Here is a 21,990-nt window from a genome sequence, read left to right on the forward strand (position 1 = left end):
GGTATAAAGAAGGAGCAGAGCCCCTGCTGTTGTAAAATGGAAATAAAAAGCTTACAGCACCGGTATTCCCAGGCAGTCTCCCATCCAAGTACTGACCCGGCCCTACCTTGCTTAGCTTCCGAGATCAGACGAGATCGGGCGTGTTCAAGGTGGTATGGACGTAAGCAATTAGAACAGGTGAACACAAGCTATTTAAAGATGGTAAAATGCAATTACACGTGTGGTATAAAGAAGGAGCAGAGCCCCTGCTGTTGTAAAATGGAAATAAAAGCTTACAGCACCGGTATTCCCAGGCAGTCTCCATCCAAGTACTGACCCGCCCTACCCAGCTTAGCTTCCGAGATCAGACGAGATCGGGCGTGTTCAGGGTGGTATGGACGTAAGCAATTAGAACAGGTGAACACAAGCTATTTAAAGATGGTAAAATGCAATTACACGTGTGGTATAAAGAAGGAGCAGAGCCCCTGCTGTTGTAAAATGGAAATAAAAAGCTTACAGCACCGGTATTCCCAGGCAGTCTCCCATCCAAGTACTGACCCGCCCCTACCCTGCTTAGCTTCCGAGATCAGACGAGATCGGGCGTGTTCAGGGTGGTATGGACGTAAGCAATTAAAACAGGTGAACACAAGCTATTTAAAGATGGTAAAATGCAATTACACGTGTGGTATAAAGAAGGAGCAGAGCCCCTGCTGTTGTAAAATGGAAAAAAAAAAGCTTACAGCACCGGTATTCCCAGGCAGTCTCCCATCCAAGTACTGACCCGCCCTACCCTGCTTAGCTTCCGAGATCAGACGAGATCGGGCGTGTTCAAGGTGGTATGGACGTAAGCAATTAAAACAGGTGAACACAAGCTATTTAAAGATGGTAAAATGCAATTACACGTGTGGTATAAAGAAGGAGCAGAGCCCCTGCTGTTGAAAATGTAGAAATAAAAAGCTTACAGCACCGGGTATTCCCAGGCAGTCTCCCATCCAAGTACTGACCCGCCCTACCCTGCTTAGCTTCCGAGATCAGACGAGATCGGGCGTGTTCAGGGTGGTATGGACGTAAGCAATTAGAACAGGTGAACACAAGCTATTTAAAGATGGTAAAATGCAATTACACGTGTGGTATAAAGAAGGAGCAGAGCCCTGCTGTTGTAAAATGGAAATAAAAAGCTTACAGCACCGGGTATTCCCAGGCAGTCTCCCATCCAAGTACTGACCCGGCCCTACCTTGCTTAGCTTCCGAGATCAGACGAGATCGGGCGTGTTCAGGGTGGTATGGACGTAAGCAATTAGAACAGGTGAACACAAGCTATTTAAAGATGGTAAAATGCAATTACACGTGTGGTATAAAGAAGGAGCAGAGCCCCTGCTGTTGTAAAATGGAAATAAAAAGCTTACAGCACCGGTATTCCCAGGCAGTCTCCCATCCAAGTACTGACCCGGCCCTACCCTGCTTAGCTTCCGAGATCAGACGAGATCGGGCGTGTTCAAGGTGGTATGGACGTAAGCAATTAAAACAGGTGAACACAAGCTATTTAAAGATGGTAAAATGCAATTACACGTGTGGTATAAAGAAGGAGCAGAGCCCCTGCTGTTGTAAAATGGAAATAAAAAGCTTACAGCACCGGTATTCCCAGGCAGTCTCCCATCCAAGTACTGACCCGCCCTACCCTGCTTAGCTTCCGAGATCAGACGAGATCGGGCGTGTTCAAGGTGGTATGGACGTAAGCAATTAGAACAGGTGAACACAAGCTATTTAAAGATGGTAAAATGCAATTACACGTGTGGTATAAAGAAGGAGCAGAGCCCCTGCTGTTGTAAAATGGAAATAAAAAGCTTACAGCACCGGGTATTCCCAGGCAGTCTCCCATCCAAGTACTGACCCGCCCTACCCTGCTTAGCTTCCGAGATCAGACGAGATCGGGCGTGTTCAGGTGGTATGGACGTAAGCAATTAGAACAGGTGAACACAAGCTATTTAAAGATGGTAAAATGCAATTACACGTGTGGTATAAAGAAGGAGCAGAGCCCCTGCTGTTGAAAGTGTAGAATAAAAAGCTTACAGCACCGGTATTCCCAGGCAGTCTCCCATCCAAGTACTGACCCGCCCTACCTTGCTTAGCTTCCGAGATCAGACGAGATCGGGCGTGTTCAGGGTGGTATGGACGTAAGCAATTAGAACAGGTGAACACAAGCTATTTAAAGATGGTAAAATGCAATTACACGTGTGGTATAAAGGAGCAGAGCCCCTGCTGTTGTAAAATGGAAATGAAAAACTTACAGCACCGGTATTCCCAGGCAGTCTCCCATCCAAGTAAGTACTGACCCGCCCTACCCTGCTTAGCTTCCGAGATCAGACGAGATCGGGCGTGTTCAAGGTGGTATGGACGTAAGCAATTAGAACAGGTGAACACAAGCTATTTAAAGATGGTAAAATGCAATTACACGTGTGGTATAAAGAAGGAGCAGAGCCCCTGCTGTTGTAAAATGGAAATAAAAAGCTTACAGCACCGGTATTCCCAGGCAGTCTCCCATCCAAGTACTGACCCGCCCTACCCTGCTTAGCTTCCAAGATCAGACGAGATCGGGCGTGTTCAGGGTGGTATGGACGTAAGCAATTAAAACAGGTGAACACAAGCTATTTAAAGATGGTAAAATGCAATTACACGTGGTGGTATAAAGAAGGAGCAGAGCCCCTGCTGTTGTAAAATGGAAATAAAAAGCTTACAGCACCGGTATTCCCAGGCAGTCTCCCATCCAAGTACTGACCCGCCCTACCCTGCTTAGCTTCCGAGATCAGACGAGATCGGGCGTGTTCAGGGTGGTATGGACGTAAGCAATTAAAACAGGTGAACACAAGCTATTTAAAGATGGTAAAATGCAATTACACGTGTGGTATAAAGAAGGAGCAGAGCCCCTGCTGTTGAAAAATGGAAATAAAAAGCTTACAGCACCGGGTATTCCCAGGCAGTCTCCCATCCAAGTACTGACCCGCCCTACCTTGCTTAGCTTCCGAGATCAGACGAGATCGGGCGTGTTCAAGGTGGTATGGACGTAAGCAATTAGAACAGGTGAACACAAGCTATTTAAAGATGGTAAAATGCAATTACACGTGGTATAAAGAAGGAGCAGAGCCCCTGCTGTTGTAAAATGGAAATAAAAAGCTTACAGCACCGGTATTCCCAGGCAGTCTCCCATCCAAGTACTGACCCGCCCTACCCTGCTTAGCTTCCGAGATCAGACGAGATCGGGCGGTTCAGGGTGGTATGGACGTAAGCAATTAAAACAGGTGAACACAAGCTATTTAAAGATGGTGTGGTAAAATGCAATTACACGTGTGGTATAAAGAAGGAGCAGAGCCCCTGCTGTTGTAAAATGGAAATAAAAAGCTTACAGCACCGGGTATTCCCAGGCAGTCTCCCATCCAAGTACTGACCCGCCCCTACCTTGCTTAGCTTCCGAGATCAGACGAGATCGGGCGTGTTCAAGGTGGTATGGACGTAAGCAATTAGAACAGGTGAACACAAGCTATTTAAAGATGGTAAAATGCAATTACACGTGTGGTATAAAGAAGGAGCAGAGCCCCTGCTGTTGGTAATAAAAAGCTAAAGAAGGGCAGTCTCCCATCCAAGTACAGAGCCCTCAGACGATCGGGCGTGTGTTGTAAACACAAGGAAATAAAAGAGCCCCTTGTTGAAAGCACCAGCACCGGGTATTCCCAGGCAGTCTCCCATCCAAGTACTGACCCGCCCCTACCTTGCTTAGCTTCCGAGATCAGACGAGATCGGGCGTGTTCAGGGTGGTATGGACGTAAGCAATTAGAACAGGTGAACACAAGCTATTTAAAGATGGTAAAATGCAATTACACGTGTGGTATAAAGAAGGAGCAGAGCCCCTGCTGTTGTAAAATGGAAATAAAAAGCTTACAGCACCGGTATTCCCAGGCAGTCTCCCATCCAAGTACTGACCCGCCCTACCTTGCTTAGCTTCCGAGATCAGACGAGATCGGGCGTGTTCAAGGTGGTATGGACGTAAGCAATTAGAACAGGTGAACACAAGCTATTTAAAGATGGTAAAATGCAATTACACGTGGTATAAAGAAGGAGCAGAGCCCTGCTGTTGTAAAATGGAAATAAAAAGCTTACAGCACCGGTATTCCCAGGCAGTCTCCCATCCAAGTACTGACCCGGCCCTACCCTGCTTAGCTTCCGAGATCAGACAAGATCGGGCGTGTTCAAGGTGGTATGGACGTAAGCAATTAGAACAGGTGAACACAAGCTATTTAAAGATGGTAAAATGCAATTACACGTGTGGTATAAAGAAGGAGCAGAGCCCCTGCTGTTGTAAAATGGAAATAAAAAAGCTTACAGCACCGGTATTCCCAGGCAGTCTCCCATCCAAGTACTGACCCGCCCTACCCTGCTTAGCTTCCGAGATCAGACGAGATCGGGCGTGTTCAGGGTGGTATGGACGTAAGCAATTAAAACAGGTGAACACAAGCTATTTAAAGATGGTAAAATGCAATTACACGTGTGGTATAAAGAAGGAGCAGAGCCCCTGCTGTTGTAAAATGGAAATAAAAAAGCTTACAGCACCGGGTATTCCCAGGCAGTCTCCCATCCAAGTACTGACCCGCCCTACCCTGCTTAGCTTCCGAGATCAGACGAGATCGGGCGTGTTCAGGGTGGTATGGACGTAAGCAATTAAAACAGGTGAACACAAGCTATTTAAAGATGGTAAAATGCAATTACACGTGTGGTATAAAGAAGGAGCAGAGCCCCTGCTGCTGTTGTAAAATGGAAATAAAAAGCTTACAGCACCGGTATTCCCAGGCAGTCTCCCATCCAAGTACTGACCCGCCCTACCTTGCTTAGCTTCCGAGATCAGACGAGATCGGGCGTGTTCAAGGTGGTATGGACGTAAGCAATTAGAACAGGTGAACACAAGCTATTTAAAGATGGTAAAATGCAATTACACGTGGGTATAAAGAAGGAGCAGAGCCCCTGCTGTTGTAAAATGGAAATAAAAAAGCTTACAGCACCGGGTATTCCCAGGCAGTCTCCCATCCAAGTACTGACCCGCCCTACCCTTGCTTAGCTTCCGAGATCAGACGAGATCGGGCGTGTTCAGGGTGGTATGGACGTAAGCAATTAGAACAGGTGAACACAAGCTATTTAAAGATGGTAAAATGCAATTACACGTGTGGTATAAAAAGAAGGAGCAGAGCCCCTGCTGTTGTAAAATGGAAATAAAAAGCTTACAGCACCGGGTATTCCCAGGCAGTCTCCCATCCAAGTACTGACCCGGCCCTACCCTGCTTAGCTTCCAAGATCAGACGAGATCGGGCGTGTTCAGGGTGGTATGGACGTAAGCAATTAAAACAGGTGAACACAAGCTATTTAAAGATGGTAAAATGCAATTACACGTGTGGTATAAAGAAGGAGCAGAGCCCCTGCTGTTGTAAAATGGAAATAAAAAGCTTACAGCACCGGGTATTCCCAGGCAGTCTCCCATCCAAGTACTGACCCGCCCTACCCTGCTTAGCTTCCGAGATCAGACGAGATCGGGCGTGTTCAAGGTGGTATGGACGTAAGCAATTAGAACAGGTGAACACAAGCTATTTAAAGATGGTAAAATGCAATTACACGTGTGGTATAAAGAAGGAGCAGAGCCCCTGCTGTTGTAAAATGGAAATAAAAAGCTTACAGCACCGGGTATTCCCAGGCAGTCTCCCATCCAAGTACTGACCCGCCCTACCCTGCTTAGCTTCCGAGATCAGACGAGATCGGGCGTTCAGGGTGGTATGTATGGACGTAAGCAATTAGAAACAGGTGAACACAAGCTATTTAAAGATGGTAAAATGCAATTACACGTGTGGTATAAAGAAGGAGCAGAGCCCCTGCTGTTGTAAAATGGAAATAAAAAGCTTACAGCACCGGGTATTCCCAGGCAGTCACCCATCCAAGTATTGACCCTGCCCTATCCTGCTTAGCTTCCAAGATCAGACGAGATCGGGCGTGTTCAAGGTGGTATGGACGTAAGCAATTAGAACAGGTGAACACAAGCTATTTAAAGATGGTAAAATGCAATTACACGTGTGGTATAAAGAAGGAGCAGAGCCCCTGCTGTTGTAAAATGGAAATAAAAAGCTTACAGCACCGGGTATTCCCAGGCAGTCTCCCATCCAAGTACTGACCCGCCCTACCCTTGCTTAGCTTCCGAGATCAGACGAGATCGGGCGTGTTCAGGGTGGTATGGACGTAAGCAATTAGAACAGGTGAACACAAGCTATTTAAAGATGGTAAAATGCAATTACACGTGGTATAAAGAAGGAGCAGAGCCCCTGCTGTTGAAAATGGAAATAAAAAGCTTACAGCACCGGGTATTCCCAGGCAGTCTCCCATCCAAGTACTGACCCGCCCTACCCTGCTTAGCTTCCGAGATCAGACGAGATCGGGCGGTTCAGGGTGGTATGGACGTAAGCAATTAAAACAGGTGAACACAAGCTATTTAAAGATGGTAAAATGCAATTACACGTGTGGTATAAAGAAGGAGCAGAGCCCCTGCTGTTGTAAAATGGAAATAAAAAGCTTACAGCACCGGTATTCCCAGGCAGTCTCCCATCCAAGTACTGACCCGCCCTACCCTGCTTAGCTTCCGAGATCAGACGAGATCGGGCGTGTTCAGGGTGGTATGGACGTAAGCAATTAAAACAGGTGAACACAAGCTATTTAAAGATGGTAAAATGCAATTACACGTGTGGTATAAAGAAGGAGCAGAGCCCCTGCTGTTGTAAAATGGAAATAAAAAGCTTACAGCACCGGTATTCCCAGGCAGTCTCCCATCCAAGTACTGACCCGCCCCTACCCTGCTTAGCTTCCGAGATCAGACGAGATCGGGCGTGTTCAGGGTGGTATGGACGAAGCAATTAGAACAGGTGAACACAAGCTATTTAAAGATGGTAAAATGCAATTACACGTGTGGTATAAAGAAGGAGCAGAGCCCCTGCTGTTGTAAAATGGAAATAAAAAGCTTACAGCACCGGGTATTCCCAGGCAGTCTCCCATCCAAGTACTGACCCGCCCCTACCCTGCTTAGCTTCCGAGATCAGACGAGATCGGGCGTTCAGGGTGGTATGGACGTAAGCAATTAGAACAGGTGAACACAAGCTATTTAAAGATGGTAAAATGCAATTACACGTGGTATAAAGAAGGAGCAGAGCCCCTGCTGTTGTAAAATGGAAATAAAAAGCTTACAGCACCGGTATTCCCAGGCAGTCTCCCATCCAAGTACTGACCCGCCCTACCCTGCTTAGCTTCCGAGATCAGACGAGATCGGGCGTGTTCAGGGGTGGTATGGACGTAAGCAATTAGAACAGGTGAACACAAGCTATTTAAAGATGGTAAAATGCAATTACACGTGTGGTATAAAGAAGGAGCAGAGCCCCTGCTGTTGTAAAATGGAAATAAAAAGCTACAGCACCGGGTATTCCCAGGCAGTCTCCCATCCAAGTACTGACCCCCCTACCCTGCTTAGACGAGATCGGGCGTGTTCAGTGGTATGGACGTAAGCAATTAAACAGGTGAACACAAGCTATTTAAAGATGGTAAAATGCAATTACACGTGTGGTATAAAGAAGGAGCAGAGCCCCTGCTGTTGAAAGCTTACAGCACCGGTATTCCCAGGCAGTCTCCCATCCAAGTACTGAACCGATCCCTACCCTGCTTAGCTTCCAAGATCAGACGAGATCGGGCGTGTTCAGGGTGGTATGGACGTAAGCAATTAGAACAGGTGAACACAAGCTATTTAAAGATGGTAAAATGCAATTACACGTGTGGTATAAAGAAGGAGCAGAGCCCCTGAGCCCCCCAGGCAGTCTCCCATCCAAGTACTGACCCGCCCTGTTGTAAATCGGGCGTGTTCAAAATGGATAAGCAATTAAAACAGTGAACACAAGCTATTTAAAGATGGTAAAATGCAATTACAAGGAGCAGAGCCCCTGCTGTTGAAAATGTAAATAAAAAGCTTACAGCACCCCAGGCAGTCTCCCATCCAAGTACTGACCCCGCCCTATCTTCCAAGATCAGACGAGATCAGGCGGTTCAGGGTGGTATGGACCTAAAGCAATAAAACAGGTGAACACAAGCTATTTAAAGATGGTAAAATGCAATTACACGTGTGGTATAAAGAAGGAGCAGAGCCCCTGCTGTTGTAAAATGGAAATAAAAAGCTTACAGCACCGGGTATTCCCAGGCAGTCTCCCATCCAACTGACCCGCCCTACCCAGCTTAGCTTCCGAGATCAAGATGGGTTCAGGTTCAGGGTGGTAAAAATGCAATGAACACAAGCTATTTAAAGATGGTAAAATGCAATTACACGTGGTGGTAGGAAGAAGGAGCAGAGCCCTGCTGTTGTAAATGGTAAATAAAAAAAGCTTACAGCACCGGGTATTCCCAGGCAGTCTCCCATCCAAGTACTGACCCGCCCCTACCTTGCTTAGCTTCCGAGATCAGACGAGATCGGGCGCGTGTTCAAGGTGGTATGGACGTAAGCAATTAGAACAGGTGAACACAAGCTATTTAAAGATGGTAAAATGCAATTACACGTGTGGTATAAAGAAGGAGCAGAGCCACTGCTGTTGTAAAATGGAAATAAAAAGCTTACAGCACCGGGTATTCCCAGGCAGTCACCCATCGACGAGAGCTCCGATGCTAACAGCCTAGCTAACTCGACAGGTGATGCTAGCCCTGTGCTGCACGTGGACGTAGATACTGGAACGGCCCACAACATGGATGTTATTCAGATACTCGACGGGATCAGGAATGACTTTCCCACAAAGATTGATGTGGTTTTGAAAGCGATTCAGGACGTTAAAAGGGACGTGCGGGACTTCTCGACACGCATGGATGAAGCAGAAGGGCGCATTAGCAGTGTAGAAGACACCGTTAACTCTGAGAAAGGCAAGTCTGAGGAACTAGTTAAACAAGTGACTCTCCTCACGTCCAAACTCGACGAGCTCGAAAACCGTTCCCGTCGATCCAACCTGCGACTAATTAATGTGCCGGAGAAGATGGAAGGAAATGATGCGGTGGCTTTCCTGGAGAAGTGGCTCCCGAGCGCTGGGACTAGCAACATTCCCGAGACAACCCCTCATCGAAAGAGCGCACAGGTTGCCCGGTCGGACACATCCTAATCTATCAACTAGACCTACACCGAGAGTCCTCATAGTGAAGTTTTTAAACTTCCAGGATAAAGTCTGTGTGATGCGAGCAGCCAGGGCCAAAGGTATAGTTATCTGCGGTGGTCAAGAGATCATGTTTTTCCCGGATCTTTCGACGGATCTCCACCGTAGAAGGAGGGGTTTTGACCGGGTAAAACAACAGCTGAGGTCGATGAACATACGTTACGGATTAATTTACCCAGCCAAACTACGAGTGTCGTCCGATGGACAAACACGGGAGTTTGAAACCCCAGCTGATGCTGAAAAATTCATCCAAGGTTTACAGATCACAGAGGACTCACAGGGTAACTGAGAGAAACTGCCACGCGCCCTTTTTAAGTGGGTTGAATTTGTTTATCGGAGAAGAGGTTATTCACCATAGTGCTGGATTTCCTAGATGAGAGTTAAGCTACAAGACCGTTTATGAGGAACATTGCATACTTGTTTGTGTAGATTGTATACTTTTGCCAGGGGACACAATCGTCCTGTTAGTTTTGTAGTGGTTTGTTATAATGACCGCTCGGTTTGGTCTAGCTGCTCCCTTGTTTACATTGGATCAGTTTGTGCACTTAGCTGCACCCCAATATCAGGGGGAGGTGGAGGGTGGTGTAAGATGAGGGGCTGTCCTGTTCAGGTTGACAGTTAAGGGGTTTCGTTTATGGCAGATTTTAACTTTTTTTTTTTTTTTTCTTCCTTTTTTTTTTTTTTTTTTTTTTTTTTTTTTTTTTCATGTTGCATTTTGCTGGTGTGCTCCCGATACAACACAGAGATGCTCAAAAGGTTTCCCAACAACTACAGGATGCTGCACAATCTGGTGGAGTATTGGTTTAAATGACTTTGAATAAGAATCTTAAACTTACTTCTTGGAATGTGAGAGGAATGGTTAAATTGGCTAAACTAAAACAGGTTCTTACCAGGCTTAAACAACTTAAGTCATCAATAGTGTTTATCCAAGAGACTCATTTACTTAGAGAGGACTTGGTGAAAGTATGTAGAAGATGGCCAGGCAAAGTGCTAGCATCCTGTTTCCCTTCTCATTCTAGAGGAGTTATGACGTTAATTCATAATTCAGTACCTTTCCAAGTAAACAACACGATTTATGATAAAGCTGGTAGATTTTTGGTGGTTCAAGGAACTCTCTTGAAAGAAAATATCAACTTGGTTAATGTATATGGCCCAAATGATGATAACCCATCATTTTTTCAGAATTTATTCTTGTTGATGGCCACCCTTCCTGGTAAGATAATATTGGCAGGGGACTTAAATTGTGCTTTAGACCCAAAGCTTGATCGCTCATCAGGGGTGGACACAACCCATTCTCAAACAAGAAAGAAAATACAACAATATATGAAAGACCTGAACCTCTGTGATCCGTGGAGGACTCTAAACCCTAACAAAAGGAATTCTCATGCTACTCAGCAGTGTTTAAGACCCACTCCCGAATAGATTATTTTTTAATTTCCTCATCTCTGCTACCCAGTATAACTAATTGTATATATGATAGTATTGTTTTGTCAGATCATGCCCCAGCCTCACTATTTTACAACGTGGAACAATTAAATAGACGCTCTGCTAATTGGCGCTTGCACCCTAAATGGATACAAGACTCTGACTTTATAAAATTTGTAGGTGAACACATTGATCTCTACTTCTCAATAAATACGAATCAAACAATGGCAACCATTAGGTGGGAAGCTTTCAAAGTATATATTAGAGGACAAATGATAAGCTTCACCAGCTCTAAATTTAACAAATTCAAACAGACTATGAACGAATTAGACACTAAAATTAGAGAAGTAGAGAGAGAAGTTATCATGGATGATTCAACACAAAAAAAACAGGAATTATTGACCCTTAAGGCTAAATACGAGGAGCTTTCTGTGCTTAAGGCTGAAGATGGTCTAATAAGATTGAAACAAACTTTTTATGATCAGGGGGAAAAGTGTAAACTGCTAGCTTGGCAGATAAAGAAACTTGAATCCGACAGAGCCATTAATGCGATTAGGAACGAACAAGGAGAATTATCTACAGATCCCACAGAAATTAATAGCACCTTTGTCTCATATTATAAAACTCTTTACAAATCTGACAGCCCACTAGACCTGGTAAACCAAAACAGCTTCCTGGAGGGATTGGTCTTTCCCTGTATTTCTGAGGGTACAAAATCTGATTTGGATAGGGAATTAAATTTGAATGACATCTCTAACGCCATTGCAAACATGAGAGGAGGTAAAGCTTCAGGTCAAGATGGGCTTCCGATAGATATTTACAAACTATTTAAAGCAAAATTAATAGCCCCGTTATTGGATGTTTATGTGGAATCCTTTAAATCAGGTTGCCTCCCGGCTTCATTACGTAGTGCTCTGATCACTCTTATTCTAAAACCAGGCAGAGAGTCTACCGACAGCAGTTCTTACAGACCCATATCACTATTAAATTCTGATTCAAAAATTATAGCTAAGGTTCTAGCTATGAGACTGGAGAGTGTTCTACCAGCCATTATACATGGAGACCAGAATGGTTTTGTCCAAAATCCTCAGGGATTCCACAATGTGAGGAGAGTTCTTAATATAATCCATGAATGTGAGGAGTCCCCTGATACTGCAATATTATCACTCGACGCAGAGAAGGCATTCGACCGAGTTGAATGGCCCTATCTGCTCGAGGTGCTTAAGCGCTTTGGATTTGGGGAGTACTTTCGTAGATGGGTCGAAATTTTACTGGTTGATTCTTCTGCAATGGTGTCTACTAATAACCTCATCTCACAGCCTTTTAAGTTATATCGAGGCACAAGGCAAGGGTCTCCAATTTCTCCTCTACTATTTGTAATAGCCATGGAACCCTTAGCAATAGCGATTAGATCACAACCCTCAATCCATGATATTAGGACCGTTGATATTGTACACAACACAGCAATGTACGCTGATGATACTATTGTGTTTTTATCGCGTCTTGCTGAATCAATACCATCTCTCTTGGAGTTGTTCAATCAATTTGGTAGTATCTCTGGGTTCAAAGTGAACAAAGAAAAGTCGTCTATTATGTTCTTAAATATAAACGAGAGGAAGAAACCAGTAGTATCCCACCCATTTAAGAATGCCACGGAGGAATTTAAATACTTGGGCATCAGAATAACTCCAAAAATAAGTATGCTTAGCGCAGCCAATTATGAGCCCATGGTAGTAGAGGTGTTGGAAGAGATCACTAGGTGGACAACACTGCCGCTCTCTTTAATGGGAAGAATAAACATAATAAAGATGACTATATTACCTAAATTTTTATATTTTTTTCAGTCGATTCCGCTGGCCCCTCCGCCTTCTTTTTTTCCTAGGACCAGAAAGCTTCTTTCTAATTTCATCTGGAATAATAGGAAGCCAAGACTCAGACTCTCCCTCTTATATTTACCTTATGACAGAGGAGGGCTACAATTGCCAAATCTAGAATGGTATTACTGGGCTGCTCAGTTGAGGACCACAATGTTTTGGTTTTCGAAAGATGTTTTCCTGCCGTGGTTAGAAATTGAAAAACTGTCCTCAAAAGTTTTGTCATTGGATACGTACTTATACTCAGCATCTTTTAAAACATTAAAGAAAAATGCTACTAATCCTTTTGTTAAAAACACTATTGTTGTTTGGCACGGAGTACAAAAGATGCTGGATGACTCTCCAAGGTTGTCCTGTTTCTCCCCAATCTGGGGTAATGAACACTTTGTCCCTGCTAGGAACGACATGGGTTTTAAAACATGGTGGAACAAGGGCATAGTGAAATTGCAGGATGTATATGAGGATTATACTCTAATGTCATTCAATGAGTTAAAGGTAAAGTTTGATATACCACAGAAACACTTCTTTAAGTATTTACAACTTAGAAGTTTTATTCTGACACACTTAAATAATTCAGTGACACAACCCCCATTCTCGGTCTTAGAAACACATGTTACAAAAAACGGTTTTGGTAAGAGACTGGTCTCCCAGTTTTATAACTTGTTAGTTGATAACCATAAGGAGAACTCTGATAGTAAAAGACAGGAGTGGGTACGTGACTTACAAGAAGATATTTCACTTGCTGAATGGAGTAAAATATGTCTAAAGACTCACACTCAAACCATCAACACTAGATTGAGAATGATACAATTTAATTGGACAATGCGAACATACATCTCCCCTGTACAATTAAATAAATTTGATCCCAATATACTTGATTTATGTTATAAGTGTAATACTCACCAGGGTACGTTATATCACTGTTTATGGATGTGTGACGAGATTCAAAAATTTTGGAGATCAGTGTTAAAGTATATATCTCAGATCACAACTTCCCCTGTACCTTTTTGCCCCAAGTTATGTATTTTAGGCATTTATTCAGACGATTGTACTTTATCATGTCAGGAAAGAAAAATGGTTGACCTTTGTTTACTACAGGCCAAACGCTGTATAGCCTTATGTTGGAAGAACGTTGGGTGCCCATCTTTTAACCACTGGTTAAGTAACCTAACCTCGAGTTTGGCCCTTGAGAAATTGACCTATATTGTTAGAGGGAGGACTTCTGAATTTTATAATATTTGGAAGATGTTTCTGGATCTGTTAAGGAGTGGAGATGTGGAGGGGGCGGTGGGAGAATAAGATGATGGAAATTGTCTAAGTGGTGTTTGGGAGTGTGCGCTGTAATTTACATCAGGATGTATTTATTTTATTTTAATTCTCTTTAATTTAAATTTATTATTATGATTATTATTATATATATATTTTTTATTTTTTTTTTTTTTTTTTTGCTATCTTTATTTATTTGTTCACATGTTTTGGTCCTTTTAGTATTATTGGTGTTTTGATTGTTGTTTTCACTTCTGCCATGTGTTCGTGATGTTGTGAGTGTTGGATGGTGATGTACTAAAACAAAAAAGCAATAAAAATATGTTTAAAAAAATAAATAAAAAAATGCAATTACACGTGTGGTATAAAGAAGGAGCAGAGCCCCTGATGTTGTAAAATGGAAATAAAAAGCTTACAGCACCGGGTATTCCCAGGCAGTCTCCCATCCAAGTACTGAACCAGCCCTATCCTGCTTAGCTAACACAAGCTATTTAAAGATGGTAAAATGCAATTACACGTGTGGTATAAAGAAGGAGCAGAGGCCCTGCTGTTGAAAGTGTAGAATAAAAAGCTTACAGCACCGGGTATTCCCAGGCAGTCTCCCATCCAAGTACTGACCCGCCCTACCTTGCTTAGCTTCCGAGATCAGACGAGATCGGGCGTGTTCAGGGTGGTATGGACGTAAGCAATTAGAACAGGTGAACACAAGCTATTTAAAGATGGTAAAATGCAATTACACGTGTGGTATAAAGAAGGAGCAGAGCCCCTGCTGTTGAAAGTGTAGAATAAAAAGCTTACAGCACCGGGTATTCCCAGGCAGTCTCCCATCCAAGTACTGACCCGGCCCTACCCTGCTTAGCTTCCGAGATCAGACGAGATCGGGCGTGTTCAAGGTGGTATGGACGTAAGCAATTAGAACAGGTGAACAGGTGAACACAAGCTATTTAAAGATGGTAAAATGCAATTACACGTGTGGTATAAAGAAGGAGCAGAGCCCCTGCTGTTGTAAAATGGAAATAAAAAGCTTACAGCACCGGTATTCCCAGGCAGTCTCCCATCCAAGTACTGACCCGCCCTACCTTGCTTAGCTTCCGAGATCAGATGAGATCGGGCGTGTTCAAGGTGGTATGGACGTAAGCAATTAGAACAGGTGAACACAAGCTATTTAAAGATGGTAAAATGCAATTACACGTGTGGTATAAAGAAGGAGCAGAGCCCCTGCTGTTGTAAATGGAAAATAAAAAGCTTACAGCACCGGGTATTCCCAGGCAGTCTCCCATCCAAGTACTGACCCGCCCTACCCTGCTTAGCTTCCAAGATCAGACGAGATCGGGCGTGTTCAGGGTGGTATGGACGTAAGCAATTAGAACAGGTGAACACAAGCTATTTAAAGATGGTAAAATGCAATTACACGTGTGGTATAAAGAAGGAGAGAGCCCTGCTGTTGTAAAATGGAAATAAAAAGCTTACAGCACCGGGTATTCCCAGGCAGTCTCCCATCCAAGTACTGACCCGGCCTACCCTGCTTAGCTTCCGAGATCAGACGAGATCGGGCGTGTTCAGGGTGGTATGGACGTAAGCAATTAAAACAGGTGAACACAAGCTATTTAAAGATGGTAAAATGCAATTACACGTGTGGTATAAAGAAGGAGCAGAGCCCCTGCTGTTGTAAAATGGAAATAAAAAAAAGCTTACAGCACCAGGTATTCCCAGGCAGTCTCCCATCCAAGTACTGACCCGGCCCTACCTTGCTTAGCTTCCGAGATCAGACGAGATCGGGCGTGTTCAGGTGGTGGTATGGACGTAAGCAATTAGAACAGGTGAACACAAGCTATTTAAAGATGGTAAAATGCAATTACACGTGTGGTATAAAGAAGGAGCAGAGCCCCTGCTGTTGTAAAATGGAAATAAAAAGCTTACAACACCGGGTATTCCCAGGCAGTCTTCCATCCAAGTACTGACCCGCCCTACCCAGCTTAGCTTCCGAGATCAGACGAGATCGGGCGTGTTCAGGGTGGTATGGACGTAAGCAATTAGAACAGGTGAACACAAGCTATTTAAAGATGGTAAAATGCAATTACACGTGTGGTATAAAGAAGGAGCAGAGCCCCTGCTGTTGTAAAATGGAAATAAAAAGCTTACAGCACCGGGTATTCCCAGGCAGTCTCCCATCCAAGTACTGACCCGGCCCTACCCTGCTTAGCTTCCGAGATCAGACGAGATCGGGCGTGTTCAGGTGGTATGGACGTAAGCAATTAGAACAGGTGAACACAAGCTATTTAAAGATGGTAAAATGCAATTACACGTGTGGTATAAAGAAGGAGCAGAGCCCCCTGCTGTTGAAAATGGAAATAAAAAGCTTACAGCACCGGGTATTCCCAGGCAGTCTCCCATCCAAAGTACTGACCCGCCCCTACCCTGCTTAGCTTCCGAGATCAGACGAGATCGGGCGTGTTCAGGGGTGGTATGGACGTAAGCAATTAGAACAGGTGAACACAAGCTATTTAAAGATGGTAAAATGCAATTACACGTGTGGTATAAAGAAGGAGCAGAGCCCCTGCTGTTGAAAAATGGAAATAAAAAGCTTACAGCACCGGTATTCCCAGGCAGTCTCCCATCCAAGTACTGACCCGGCCCTACCTGCTTAGCTTCCAAGATCAGACGAGATCGGGCGTGTTCAGGGTGGTATGGACGTAAGCAATTAAAACAGGTGAACACAAGCAATTTAAAGATGGTAAAATGCAATTACACGTGTGGTATAAAGAAGGAGCAGAGCCCCTGCTGTTGTTGTAAAATGGAAATAAAAAGCTTACAGCACCGGTATTCCCAGGCAGTCTCCCATCCAAGTACTGACCCGCCCTACCCTTGCTTAGCTTCCGAGATCAGACGAGATCGGGCGTGTTCAAGGTGGTATGGACGTAAGCAATTAGAACAGGTGAAAGACAAGCTATTTAAAGACAAGCTATTTAAAGATGGTAAAATGCAATTACACGTGTGGTATAAAGAAGGAGCAGAGCCCCTGCTGTTGTAAAATGGAAATAAAAAGCTTACAGCACCGGTATTCCCAGGCAGTCTCCCATCCAAGTACTGACCCAGCCCTACCCAGCTTAGCTTCCGAGATCAGACGAGATCGGGCGTGTTCAGGGTGGTATGGACGTAAGCAATTAGAACAGGTGAACACAAGCTATTTAAAGATGGTAAAATGCAATTACACGTGTGGTATAAAGAAGGAGCAGAGCCCCTGCTGTTGTAAAATGGAAATGAAAAGCTGAAAAGCTTACAGCACCGGGTATTCCCAGGCAGTCACCCATCCAAGTATGACCCGCCCCCTAACCTGCTTAGCTTCCAAGATCAGACGAGATCGGGCGTGTTCAGGGTGGTAAGGCCTTAAGCAATTAAAACAGGTGAACACAAGTTATTTAAAGATGGTAAAATGCAATTACACGTGTGGTATAAAGAAGGAGCAGAGCCCCTGCTGTTGAAAGTGTAGAATAAAAAGCTTACAGCACCGGGTATTCCCAGGCAGTCTCCCATCCAAGTACTGACCCGGCCCTACCTTGCTTAGCTTCCGAGATCAGACGAGATCGGGCGTGTTCAAGGTGGTATGGACGTAAGCAATTAGAACAGGTGAACACAAGCTATTTAAAGATGGTAAAATGCAATTACACGTGTGGTATAAAGAAGGAGCAGAGCCCCTGCTGTTGTAAAATGGAAAATAAAAAGCTTACAGCACCGGGTATTCCCAGGCAGTCTCCCATCCAAGTACTGACCCGCCCTACCTTGCTTAGCTTCCGAGATCAGACGAGATCGGGCGTGTTCAAGGTGGTATGGACGTAAGCAATTAGAACAGGTGAACACAAGCTATTTAAAGATGGTAAAATGCAATTACACGTGGTGGTATAAAGAAGGAGCAGAGCCCCTGCTGTTGTAAAATGGAAATAAAAAGCTTACAGCACCGGTATTCCCAGGCAGTCTCCCATCCAAGTACTGACCCGCCCTACCCTGCTTAGCTTCCGAGATCAGACGAGATCGGGCGTGTTCAAGGTGGTATGGACGTAAGCAATTAGAACAGGTGAACACAAGCTATTTAAAGATGGTAAAATGCAATTACACGTGTGGTATAAAGAAGGAGCAGAGCCCCTGCTGTTGTAAAATGGAAATAAAAAAGCTTACAGCACCGGGTATTCCCAGGCAGTCTCCCATCCAAGTACTGACCCGCCCTACCCTGCTTAGCTTCCGAGATCAGACGAGATCGGGCGTGTTCAAGGTGGTATGGACGTAAGCAATTAGAAACAGGTGAACACAAGCTATTTAAAGATGGTAAAATGCAATTACACGTGTGGTATAAAGAAGGAGCAGAGCCCCTGCTGTTGTAAAATGGAAATAAAAAGCTTACAGCACCGGGTATTCCCAGGCAGTCTCCCATCCAAGTACTGACCCGCCCTACCCTTGCTTAGCTTCCGAGATCAGACGAGATCGGGCGTGTTCAAGGTGGTATGGACGTAAGCAATTAAAACAGGTGAACACAAGCTATTTAAAGATGGTAAAATGCAATTACACGTGTGGTATAAAGAAGGAGCAGAGCCCCTGCTGTTGTAAATGGAATAAAAAAAGCTTACAGCACCGGTATTCCCAGGCAGTCATCCAAGGACCCGCCCCTATTCCCCAGGCAGTCTGTTCATCCAATTAAAACAGGTGAACACAAGCTATTTAAAGATGGTAAAATGCAATTACACGTGAAGATCAGAGCCCTGCTGTTCGGGCTTACAGCACCGGGTATTCCCAGGCAGTCTCCCATCCAAGGTTAGCTTCCAAGATCAGGACGGGCGTGTTCAAATGGACGTAAGCAATTAAAACAGGTGAACACAAGCTATTTAAAGATGGTAAAATGCAATTACACGTGTGGTATAAAGAAGGAGCAGAGCCCCTGCTGTTGTAAAATGGAAATAAAAAGCTTACAGCACCGGGTATTCCCAGGCAGTCTCCCATCCAAGTACTGACCCGGCCTACCCTGCTTTAGCTTCCGAGATCAGACGAGATCGGGCGTGTTCAGGGTGGTATGGACGTAAGCAATTAGAACAGGTGAACACAAGCTATTTAAAGATGGTAAAATGCAATTACACGTGTGGTATAAAGAAGGAGCAGAGCCCCTGCTGTTGTAAAATGGAAATAAAAAGCTTACAGCACCGGTATTCCCAGGCAGTCTCCCATCCAAGTACTGACCCGCCCTACCCTGCTTAGCTTCCGAGATCAGACGAGATCGGGCGTGTTCAGGGTGGTATGGACGTAAAGCAATTAGAACAGGTGAACACAAGCTATTTAAAGATGGTAAAATGCAATTACACGTGTGGTATAAAGAAGGAGCAGAGCCCCTGCTGTTGTAAAATGGAAATAAAAAGCTTTACAGCACCGGGTATTCCCAGGCAGTCTCCCATCCAAGTACTGACCCGCCCTACCCTGCTTAGCTTCCGAGATCAGACGAGATCGGGCGTGTTCAAGGTGGTATGGACGTAAGCAATTAAAACAGGTGAACACAAGCTATTTAAAGATGGTAAAATGCAATTACACGTGTGGTATAAAGAAGGAGCAGAGCCCCTGCTGTTGTTGTAAAGGAAATAAAATAAAAAGCTTACAGCACCGGGTATTCCCAGGCAGTCTCCCATCCAAGTACTGACCCGCCCTACCCTGCTTAGCTTCCGAGATCAGACGAGATCGGGCGTGTTCAAGGTGGTATGGACGTAAGCAATTAGAACAGGTGAACACAAGCTATTTAAAGATGGTAAAATGCAATTACACGTGTGGTATAAAGAAGGAGCAGAGCCCCTGCTGTTGTAAAATGGAAATAAAAAGCTTACAGCACCGGTATTCCCAGGCAGTCTCCCATCCAAGTACTGACCCGCCCCTACCTGCTTAGCTTCCGAGATCAGACGAGATCGGGCGTGTTCAGGGTGGTATGGACGTAAGCAATTAAAACAGGTGAACACAAGCTATTTAAAGATGGTAAAATGCAATTACACGTGTGGTATAAAGAAGGAGCAGAGCCCCTGCTGTTGTAAAATGGAAAATAAAAAGCTTACAGCACCGGTATTCCCAGGCAGTCTCCCATCCAAGTACTGACCCGGCCCTACCCTGCTTAGCTTCCGAGATCAGACGAGATCGGGCGTGTTCAAGGTGGTATGGACGTAAGCAATTAGAACAGGTGAACACAAGCTATTTAAAGATGGTAAAATGCAATTACACGTGTGGTATAAAGAAGGAGCAGAGCCCCTGCTGTTGTAAAATGGAAATAAAAAGCTTACAGCACCGGGTATTCCCAGGCAGTCTCCCATCCAAGTACTGACCCGGCCCTACCCTGCTTAGCTTCCGAGATCAGACGAGATCGGGCGTGTTCAGGGTGGTATGGACGTAAGCAATTAGAACAGGTGAACACAAGCTATTTAAAGATGGTAAAATGCAATTACACGTGTGGTATAAAGAAGGAGCAGAGCCCCTGCTGTTGTAAAATGGAAATAAAAAGCTTACAACACCGGTATTCCCAGGCAGTCTCCCATCCAAGTACTGACCCGGCCCTACCCAGCTTAGCTTCCAAGATCAGACGAGATCGGGCGTGTTCAGGGTGGTATGGACGTAAGCAATTAAAACAGGTGAACACAAGCTATTTAAAGATGGTAAAATGCAATTACACGTGTGGTATAAAGAAGGAGCAGAGCCCCTGCTGTTGTAAAATGGAAATAAAAAGCTTACAGCACCGGGTATTCCCAGGCAGTCTCCCATCCAAGTACTGACCCGGCCCTACCTTGCTTAGCTTCCGAGATCAGACGAGATCGGGCGTGTTCAAGGTGGTATGGACGTAAGCAATTAGAACAGGTGAACACAAGCTATTTAAAGATGGTAAAATGCAATTACACGTGTGGTATAAAGAAGGAGCAGAGCCCCTGCTGTTGTAAAATGGAAATAAAAAGCTTACAGCACCGGGTATTCCCAGGCAGTCTCCCATCCAAGGACCCGTATTCCCAGGCAGTCTCCCATCCAAGTATTTAAAGATGGTAAAATGCAATTACCGCCCAGAGCCCCTGCTGTTGTAAAATGGAAATAAAAAGCTTACAGCACCGGTTTCCCAGGCAGATCAAGACGAGATTAGCTTCCGATCAGATCAGACGAGATCGGGCGTGTTCAAGGTGGTATGGACGTAAGCAATTAAAACAGGTGAACACAAGCTATTTAAAGATGGTAAAATGCAATTACACGTGTGGTATAAAGAAGGAGCAGAGCCCCTGCTGTTGAAAATGTAAATAAAAAGCTTACAGCACCGGGTATTCCCAGGCAGTCTCCCATCCAAGTACTGACCCGGCCCTACCTTGCTTAGCTTCCGAGATCAGACGAGATCGGGCGTGTTCAGGGTGGTATGGACGTAAGCAATTAGAACAGGTGAACACAAGCTATTTAAAGATGGTAAAATGCAATTACACGTGTGGTATAAAGAAGGAGCAGAGCCCCTGCTGTTGTAAAATGGAAATAAAAAGCTTACAGCACCGGTATTCCCAGGCAGTCTCCCATCCAAGTACTGACCCGGCCCTACCCTGCTTAGCTTCCGAGATCAGACGAGATCGGGCGTGTTCAGGGTGGTATGGACGTAAGCAATTAAAACAGGTGAACACAAGCTATTTAAAGATGGTAAAATGCAATTACACGTGTGGTATAAAGAAGGAGCAGAGCCCTGCTGTTGTAAAATGGAAATAAAAAGCTTACAGCACCGGGTATTCCCAGGCAGTCTCCCATCCAAGTACTGACCCGGCCCTACCTTGCTTAGCTTCCGAGATCAGACGAGATCCCCTGGGCGTGGCGTGTTCAAGGTGGTATGGACGTAAGCAATTAGAACAGGTGAACACAAGCTATTTAAAGATGGTAAAATGCAATTACACGTGTGGTATAAAGAAGGAGCAGAGCCACTGCTGTTGTAAAATGGAAATAAAAAGCTTACAGCACCGGGTATTCCCAGGCAGTCTCCCATCCAAGTACTGACCCGGCCCTACCTTGCTTAGCTTCCGAGATCAGACGAGATCGGGCGTGTTCAGGGTGGTATGGACGGAAAGCAATTAGAACAGGTGAACACAAGCTATTTAAAGATGGTAAAATGCAATTACACGTGTGGTATAAAGAAGGAGCAGAGCCCCTGCTGTTGTAAAATGGAAATA

The 21,990-nt window shown here is 44.7% G+C and overlaps 26 non-coding genes and 40 pseudogenes across 26 annotated transcripts; all 66 read right to left on the reverse strand.

Moving 5' to 3' along the window:
• Positions 1 to 48: 48 nt before the first annotated feature.
• Positions 49 to 166, reverse strand: LOC114551954 (5S ribosomal RNA). Its single transcript, XR_003692060.1, has one exon. It is a non-coding gene; the product is annotated as a 5S ribosomal RNA (ribosomal RNA).
• A 103-nt stretch (positions 167 to 269) lies between these two features.
• On the reverse strand, positions 270 to 385 carry LOC114551886 (uncharacterized; annotated as a pseudogene).
• Positions 386 to 489: 104 nt separating this feature from the next.
• Positions 490 to 607, reverse strand: LOC114551806 (5S ribosomal RNA). Its single transcript, XR_003692033.1, has one exon. It is a non-coding gene; the product is annotated as a 5S ribosomal RNA (ribosomal RNA).
• Positions 608 to 712: 105 nt separating this feature from the next.
• Positions 713 to 829, reverse strand: LOC114551822 (uncharacterized; annotated as a pseudogene).
• Positions 830 to 934: 105 nt separating this feature from the next.
• LOC114551786 (5S ribosomal RNA) lies at positions 935 to 1,052 on the reverse strand. Its single transcript, XR_003692014.1, has one exon. It is a non-coding gene; the product is annotated as a 5S ribosomal RNA (ribosomal RNA).
• A 103-nt stretch (positions 1,053 to 1,155) lies between these two features.
• Positions 1,156 to 1,274, reverse strand: LOC114551946 (5S ribosomal RNA). Its single transcript, XR_003692052.1, has one exon. It is a non-coding gene; the product is annotated as a 5S ribosomal RNA (ribosomal RNA).
• A 104-nt stretch (positions 1,275 to 1,378) lies between these two features.
• On the reverse strand, positions 1,379 to 1,496 carry LOC114551962 (5S ribosomal RNA). The gene has a single exon (XR_003692067.1). It is a non-coding gene; the product is annotated as a 5S ribosomal RNA (ribosomal RNA).
• Positions 1,497 to 1,600: 104 nt separating this feature from the next.
• LOC114551823 (uncharacterized) lies at positions 1,601 to 1,717 on the reverse strand (annotated as a pseudogene).
• Positions 1,718 to 1,821: 104 nt separating this feature from the next.
• On the reverse strand, positions 1,822 to 1,938 carry LOC114551880 (uncharacterized; annotated as a pseudogene).
• Positions 1,939 to 2,042: 104 nt separating this feature from the next.
• Positions 2,043 to 2,159, reverse strand: LOC114551841 (uncharacterized; annotated as a pseudogene).
• A 101-nt stretch (positions 2,160 to 2,260) lies between these two features.
• Positions 2,261 to 2,381, reverse strand: LOC114551912 (uncharacterized; annotated as a pseudogene).
• A 104-nt stretch (positions 2,382 to 2,485) lies between these two features.
• LOC114551838 (uncharacterized) lies at positions 2,486 to 2,602 on the reverse strand (annotated as a pseudogene).
• Positions 2,603 to 2,707: 105 nt separating this feature from the next.
• LOC114551802 (5S ribosomal RNA) lies at positions 2,708 to 2,824 on the reverse strand. The gene has a single exon (XR_003692030.1). It is a non-coding gene; the product is annotated as a 5S ribosomal RNA (ribosomal RNA).
• Positions 2,825 to 2,928: 104 nt separating this feature from the next.
• Positions 2,929 to 3,046, reverse strand: LOC114551790 (5S ribosomal RNA). The gene has a single exon (XR_003692018.1). It is a non-coding gene; the product is annotated as a 5S ribosomal RNA (ribosomal RNA).
• Positions 3,047 to 3,148: 102 nt separating this feature from the next.
• On the reverse strand, positions 3,149 to 3,264 carry LOC114551868 (uncharacterized; annotated as a pseudogene).
• A 109-nt stretch (positions 3,265 to 3,373) lies between these two features.
• LOC114551975 (5S ribosomal RNA) lies at positions 3,374 to 3,492 on the reverse strand. Its single transcript, XR_003692079.1, has one exon. It is a non-coding gene; the product is annotated as a 5S ribosomal RNA (ribosomal RNA).
• A 188-nt stretch (positions 3,493 to 3,680) lies between these two features.
• LOC114551913 (uncharacterized) lies at positions 3,681 to 3,802 on the reverse strand (annotated as a pseudogene).
• Positions 3,803 to 3,906: 104 nt separating this feature from the next.
• LOC114551807 (uncharacterized) lies at positions 3,907 to 4,023 on the reverse strand (annotated as a pseudogene).
• Positions 4,024 to 4,124: 101 nt separating this feature from the next.
• LOC114551797 (5S ribosomal RNA) lies at positions 4,125 to 4,242 on the reverse strand. The gene has a single exon (XR_003692025.1). It is a non-coding gene; the product is annotated as a 5S ribosomal RNA (ribosomal RNA).
• Positions 4,243 to 4,347: 105 nt separating this feature from the next.
• On the reverse strand, positions 4,348 to 4,464 carry LOC114551804 (5S ribosomal RNA). The gene has a single exon (XR_003692031.1). It is a non-coding gene; the product is annotated as a 5S ribosomal RNA (ribosomal RNA).
• A 105-nt stretch (positions 4,465 to 4,569) lies between these two features.
• LOC114551787 (5S ribosomal RNA) lies at positions 4,570 to 4,687 on the reverse strand. Its single transcript, XR_003692015.1, has one exon. It is a non-coding gene; the product is annotated as a 5S ribosomal RNA (ribosomal RNA).
• Positions 4,688 to 4,794: 107 nt separating this feature from the next.
• LOC114551808 (uncharacterized) lies at positions 4,795 to 4,911 on the reverse strand (annotated as a pseudogene).
• A 104-nt stretch (positions 4,912 to 5,015) lies between these two features.
• Positions 5,016 to 5,134, reverse strand: LOC114551864 (uncharacterized; annotated as a pseudogene).
• Positions 5,135 to 5,240: 106 nt separating this feature from the next.
• Positions 5,241 to 5,359, reverse strand: LOC114551944 (5S ribosomal RNA). The gene has a single exon (XR_003692050.1). It is a non-coding gene; the product is annotated as a 5S ribosomal RNA (ribosomal RNA).
• Positions 5,360 to 5,463: 104 nt separating this feature from the next.
• Positions 5,464 to 5,581, reverse strand: LOC114551812 (uncharacterized; annotated as a pseudogene).
• Positions 5,582 to 5,685: 104 nt separating this feature from the next.
• On the reverse strand, positions 5,686 to 5,805 carry LOC114551915 (uncharacterized; annotated as a pseudogene).
• A 105-nt stretch (positions 5,806 to 5,910) lies between these two features.
• LOC114551873 (uncharacterized) lies at positions 5,911 to 6,029 on the reverse strand (annotated as a pseudogene).
• A 104-nt stretch (positions 6,030 to 6,133) lies between these two features.
• On the reverse strand, positions 6,134 to 6,252 carry LOC114551865 (uncharacterized; annotated as a pseudogene).
• Positions 6,253 to 6,353: 101 nt separating this feature from the next.
• Positions 6,354 to 6,470, reverse strand: LOC114551856 (uncharacterized; annotated as a pseudogene).
• A 104-nt stretch (positions 6,471 to 6,574) lies between these two features.
• Positions 6,575 to 6,691, reverse strand: LOC114551805 (5S ribosomal RNA). The gene has a single exon (XR_003692032.1). It is a non-coding gene; the product is annotated as a 5S ribosomal RNA (ribosomal RNA).
• Positions 6,692 to 6,795: 104 nt separating this feature from the next.
• Positions 6,796 to 6,912, reverse strand: LOC114551899 (uncharacterized; annotated as a pseudogene).
• A 104-nt stretch (positions 6,913 to 7,016) lies between these two features.
• On the reverse strand, positions 7,017 to 7,133 carry LOC114551843 (uncharacterized; annotated as a pseudogene).
• A 102-nt stretch (positions 7,134 to 7,235) lies between these two features.
• Positions 7,236 to 7,353, reverse strand: LOC114551857 (uncharacterized; annotated as a pseudogene).
• Positions 7,354 to 7,647: 294 nt separating this feature from the next.
• On the reverse strand, positions 7,648 to 7,766 carry LOC114551852 (uncharacterized; annotated as a pseudogene).
• Positions 7,767 to 8,418: 652 nt separating this feature from the next.
• LOC114551820 (uncharacterized) lies at positions 8,419 to 8,539 on the reverse strand (annotated as a pseudogene).
• A 5,825-nt stretch (positions 8,540 to 14,364) lies between these two features.
• Positions 14,365 to 14,482, reverse strand: LOC114551832 (uncharacterized; annotated as a pseudogene).
• A 104-nt stretch (positions 14,483 to 14,586) lies between these two features.
• Positions 14,587 to 14,705, reverse strand: LOC114551932 (5S ribosomal RNA). The gene has a single exon (XR_003692047.1). It is a non-coding gene; the product is annotated as a 5S ribosomal RNA (ribosomal RNA).
• Positions 14,706 to 14,817: 112 nt separating this feature from the next.
• Positions 14,818 to 14,934, reverse strand: LOC114551785 (5S ribosomal RNA). The gene has a single exon (XR_003692012.1). It is a non-coding gene; the product is annotated as a 5S ribosomal RNA (ribosomal RNA).
• A 104-nt stretch (positions 14,935 to 15,038) lies between these two features.
• Positions 15,039 to 15,156, reverse strand: LOC114551831 (uncharacterized; annotated as a pseudogene).
• A 102-nt stretch (positions 15,157 to 15,258) lies between these two features.
• LOC114551775 (5S ribosomal RNA) lies at positions 15,259 to 15,376 on the reverse strand. Its single transcript, XR_003692003.1, has one exon. It is a non-coding gene; the product is annotated as a 5S ribosomal RNA (ribosomal RNA).
• A 107-nt stretch (positions 15,377 to 15,483) lies between these two features.
• On the reverse strand, positions 15,484 to 15,604 carry LOC114551818 (uncharacterized; annotated as a pseudogene).
• Positions 15,605 to 15,708: 104 nt separating this feature from the next.
• Positions 15,709 to 15,826, reverse strand: LOC114551840 (uncharacterized; annotated as a pseudogene).
• A 104-nt stretch (positions 15,827 to 15,930) lies between these two features.
• On the reverse strand, positions 15,931 to 16,048 carry LOC114551796 (5S ribosomal RNA). Its single transcript, XR_003692023.1, has one exon. It is a non-coding gene; the product is annotated as a 5S ribosomal RNA (ribosomal RNA).
• A 104-nt stretch (positions 16,049 to 16,152) lies between these two features.
• On the reverse strand, positions 16,153 to 16,273 carry LOC114551889 (uncharacterized; annotated as a pseudogene).
• A 104-nt stretch (positions 16,274 to 16,377) lies between these two features.
• On the reverse strand, positions 16,378 to 16,494 carry LOC114551866 (uncharacterized; annotated as a pseudogene).
• A 107-nt stretch (positions 16,495 to 16,601) lies between these two features.
• On the reverse strand, positions 16,602 to 16,719 carry LOC114551863 (uncharacterized; annotated as a pseudogene).
• A 120-nt stretch (positions 16,720 to 16,839) lies between these two features.
• On the reverse strand, positions 16,840 to 16,957 carry LOC114551788 (5S ribosomal RNA). Its single transcript, XR_003692016.1, has one exon. It is a non-coding gene; the product is annotated as a 5S ribosomal RNA (ribosomal RNA).
• Positions 16,958 to 17,069: 112 nt separating this feature from the next.
• Positions 17,070 to 17,188, reverse strand: LOC114551919 (uncharacterized; annotated as a pseudogene).
• Positions 17,189 to 17,292: 104 nt separating this feature from the next.
• LOC114551825 (5S ribosomal RNA) lies at positions 17,293 to 17,411 on the reverse strand. Its single transcript, XR_003692036.1, has one exon. It is a non-coding gene; the product is annotated as a 5S ribosomal RNA (ribosomal RNA).
• A 105-nt stretch (positions 17,412 to 17,516) lies between these two features.
• Positions 17,517 to 17,634, reverse strand: LOC114551791 (5S ribosomal RNA). Its single transcript, XR_003692019.1, has one exon. It is a non-coding gene; the product is annotated as a 5S ribosomal RNA (ribosomal RNA).
• A 105-nt stretch (positions 17,635 to 17,739) lies between these two features.
• Positions 17,740 to 17,856, reverse strand: LOC114551824 (uncharacterized; annotated as a pseudogene).
• Positions 17,857 to 17,961: 105 nt separating this feature from the next.
• LOC114551815 (uncharacterized) lies at positions 17,962 to 18,079 on the reverse strand (annotated as a pseudogene).
• A 105-nt stretch (positions 18,080 to 18,184) lies between these two features.
• Positions 18,185 to 18,303, reverse strand: LOC114551839 (uncharacterized; annotated as a pseudogene).
• Positions 18,304 to 18,747: 444 nt separating this feature from the next.
• Positions 18,748 to 18,866, reverse strand: LOC114551848 (uncharacterized; annotated as a pseudogene).
• A 104-nt stretch (positions 18,867 to 18,970) lies between these two features.
• On the reverse strand, positions 18,971 to 19,087 carry LOC114551855 (uncharacterized; annotated as a pseudogene).
• Positions 19,088 to 19,193: 106 nt separating this feature from the next.
• LOC114551871 (uncharacterized) lies at positions 19,194 to 19,311 on the reverse strand (annotated as a pseudogene).
• A 110-nt stretch (positions 19,312 to 19,421) lies between these two features.
• On the reverse strand, positions 19,422 to 19,539 carry LOC114551816 (uncharacterized; annotated as a pseudogene).
• A 104-nt stretch (positions 19,540 to 19,643) lies between these two features.
• LOC114551875 (uncharacterized) lies at positions 19,644 to 19,760 on the reverse strand (annotated as a pseudogene).
• A 105-nt stretch (positions 19,761 to 19,865) lies between these two features.
• On the reverse strand, positions 19,866 to 19,983 carry LOC114551963 (5S ribosomal RNA). The gene has a single exon (XR_003692068.1). It is a non-coding gene; the product is annotated as a 5S ribosomal RNA (ribosomal RNA).
• Positions 19,984 to 20,087: 104 nt separating this feature from the next.
• LOC114551789 (5S ribosomal RNA) lies at positions 20,088 to 20,206 on the reverse strand. Its single transcript, XR_003692017.1, has one exon. It is a non-coding gene; the product is annotated as a 5S ribosomal RNA (ribosomal RNA).
• Positions 20,207 to 20,310: 104 nt separating this feature from the next.
• On the reverse strand, positions 20,311 to 20,428 carry LOC114551783 (5S ribosomal RNA). The gene has a single exon (XR_003692010.1). It is a non-coding gene; the product is annotated as a 5S ribosomal RNA (ribosomal RNA).
• A 104-nt stretch (positions 20,429 to 20,532) lies between these two features.
• Positions 20,533 to 20,651, reverse strand: LOC114551837 (5S ribosomal RNA). The gene has a single exon (XR_003692037.1). It is a non-coding gene; the product is annotated as a 5S ribosomal RNA (ribosomal RNA).
• A 442-nt stretch (positions 20,652 to 21,093) lies between these two features.
• Positions 21,094 to 21,212, reverse strand: LOC114551947 (5S ribosomal RNA). The gene has a single exon (XR_003692053.1). It is a non-coding gene; the product is annotated as a 5S ribosomal RNA (ribosomal RNA).
• A 104-nt stretch (positions 21,213 to 21,316) lies between these two features.
• On the reverse strand, positions 21,317 to 21,434 carry LOC114551951 (5S ribosomal RNA). Its single transcript, XR_003692057.1, has one exon. It is a non-coding gene; the product is annotated as a 5S ribosomal RNA (ribosomal RNA).
• A 103-nt stretch (positions 21,435 to 21,537) lies between these two features.
• LOC114551895 (uncharacterized) lies at positions 21,538 to 21,665 on the reverse strand (annotated as a pseudogene).
• A 104-nt stretch (positions 21,666 to 21,769) lies between these two features.
• On the reverse strand, positions 21,770 to 21,889 carry LOC114551828 (uncharacterized; annotated as a pseudogene).
• Between the last annotated feature and the right edge of the window lie 101 nt (positions 21,890 to 21,990).

The sequence above is a fragment of the Perca flavescens genome, unplaced genomic scaffold (genome assembly GCF_004354835.1).
Source record: "Perca flavescens isolate YP-PL-M2 unplaced genomic scaffold, PFLA_1.0 EPR50_1.1_unplaced_scaf_5, whole genome shotgun sequence".
Classification (NCBI taxonomy): domain Eukaryota; kingdom Metazoa; phylum Chordata; class Actinopteri; order Perciformes; family Percidae; genus Perca; species Perca flavescens.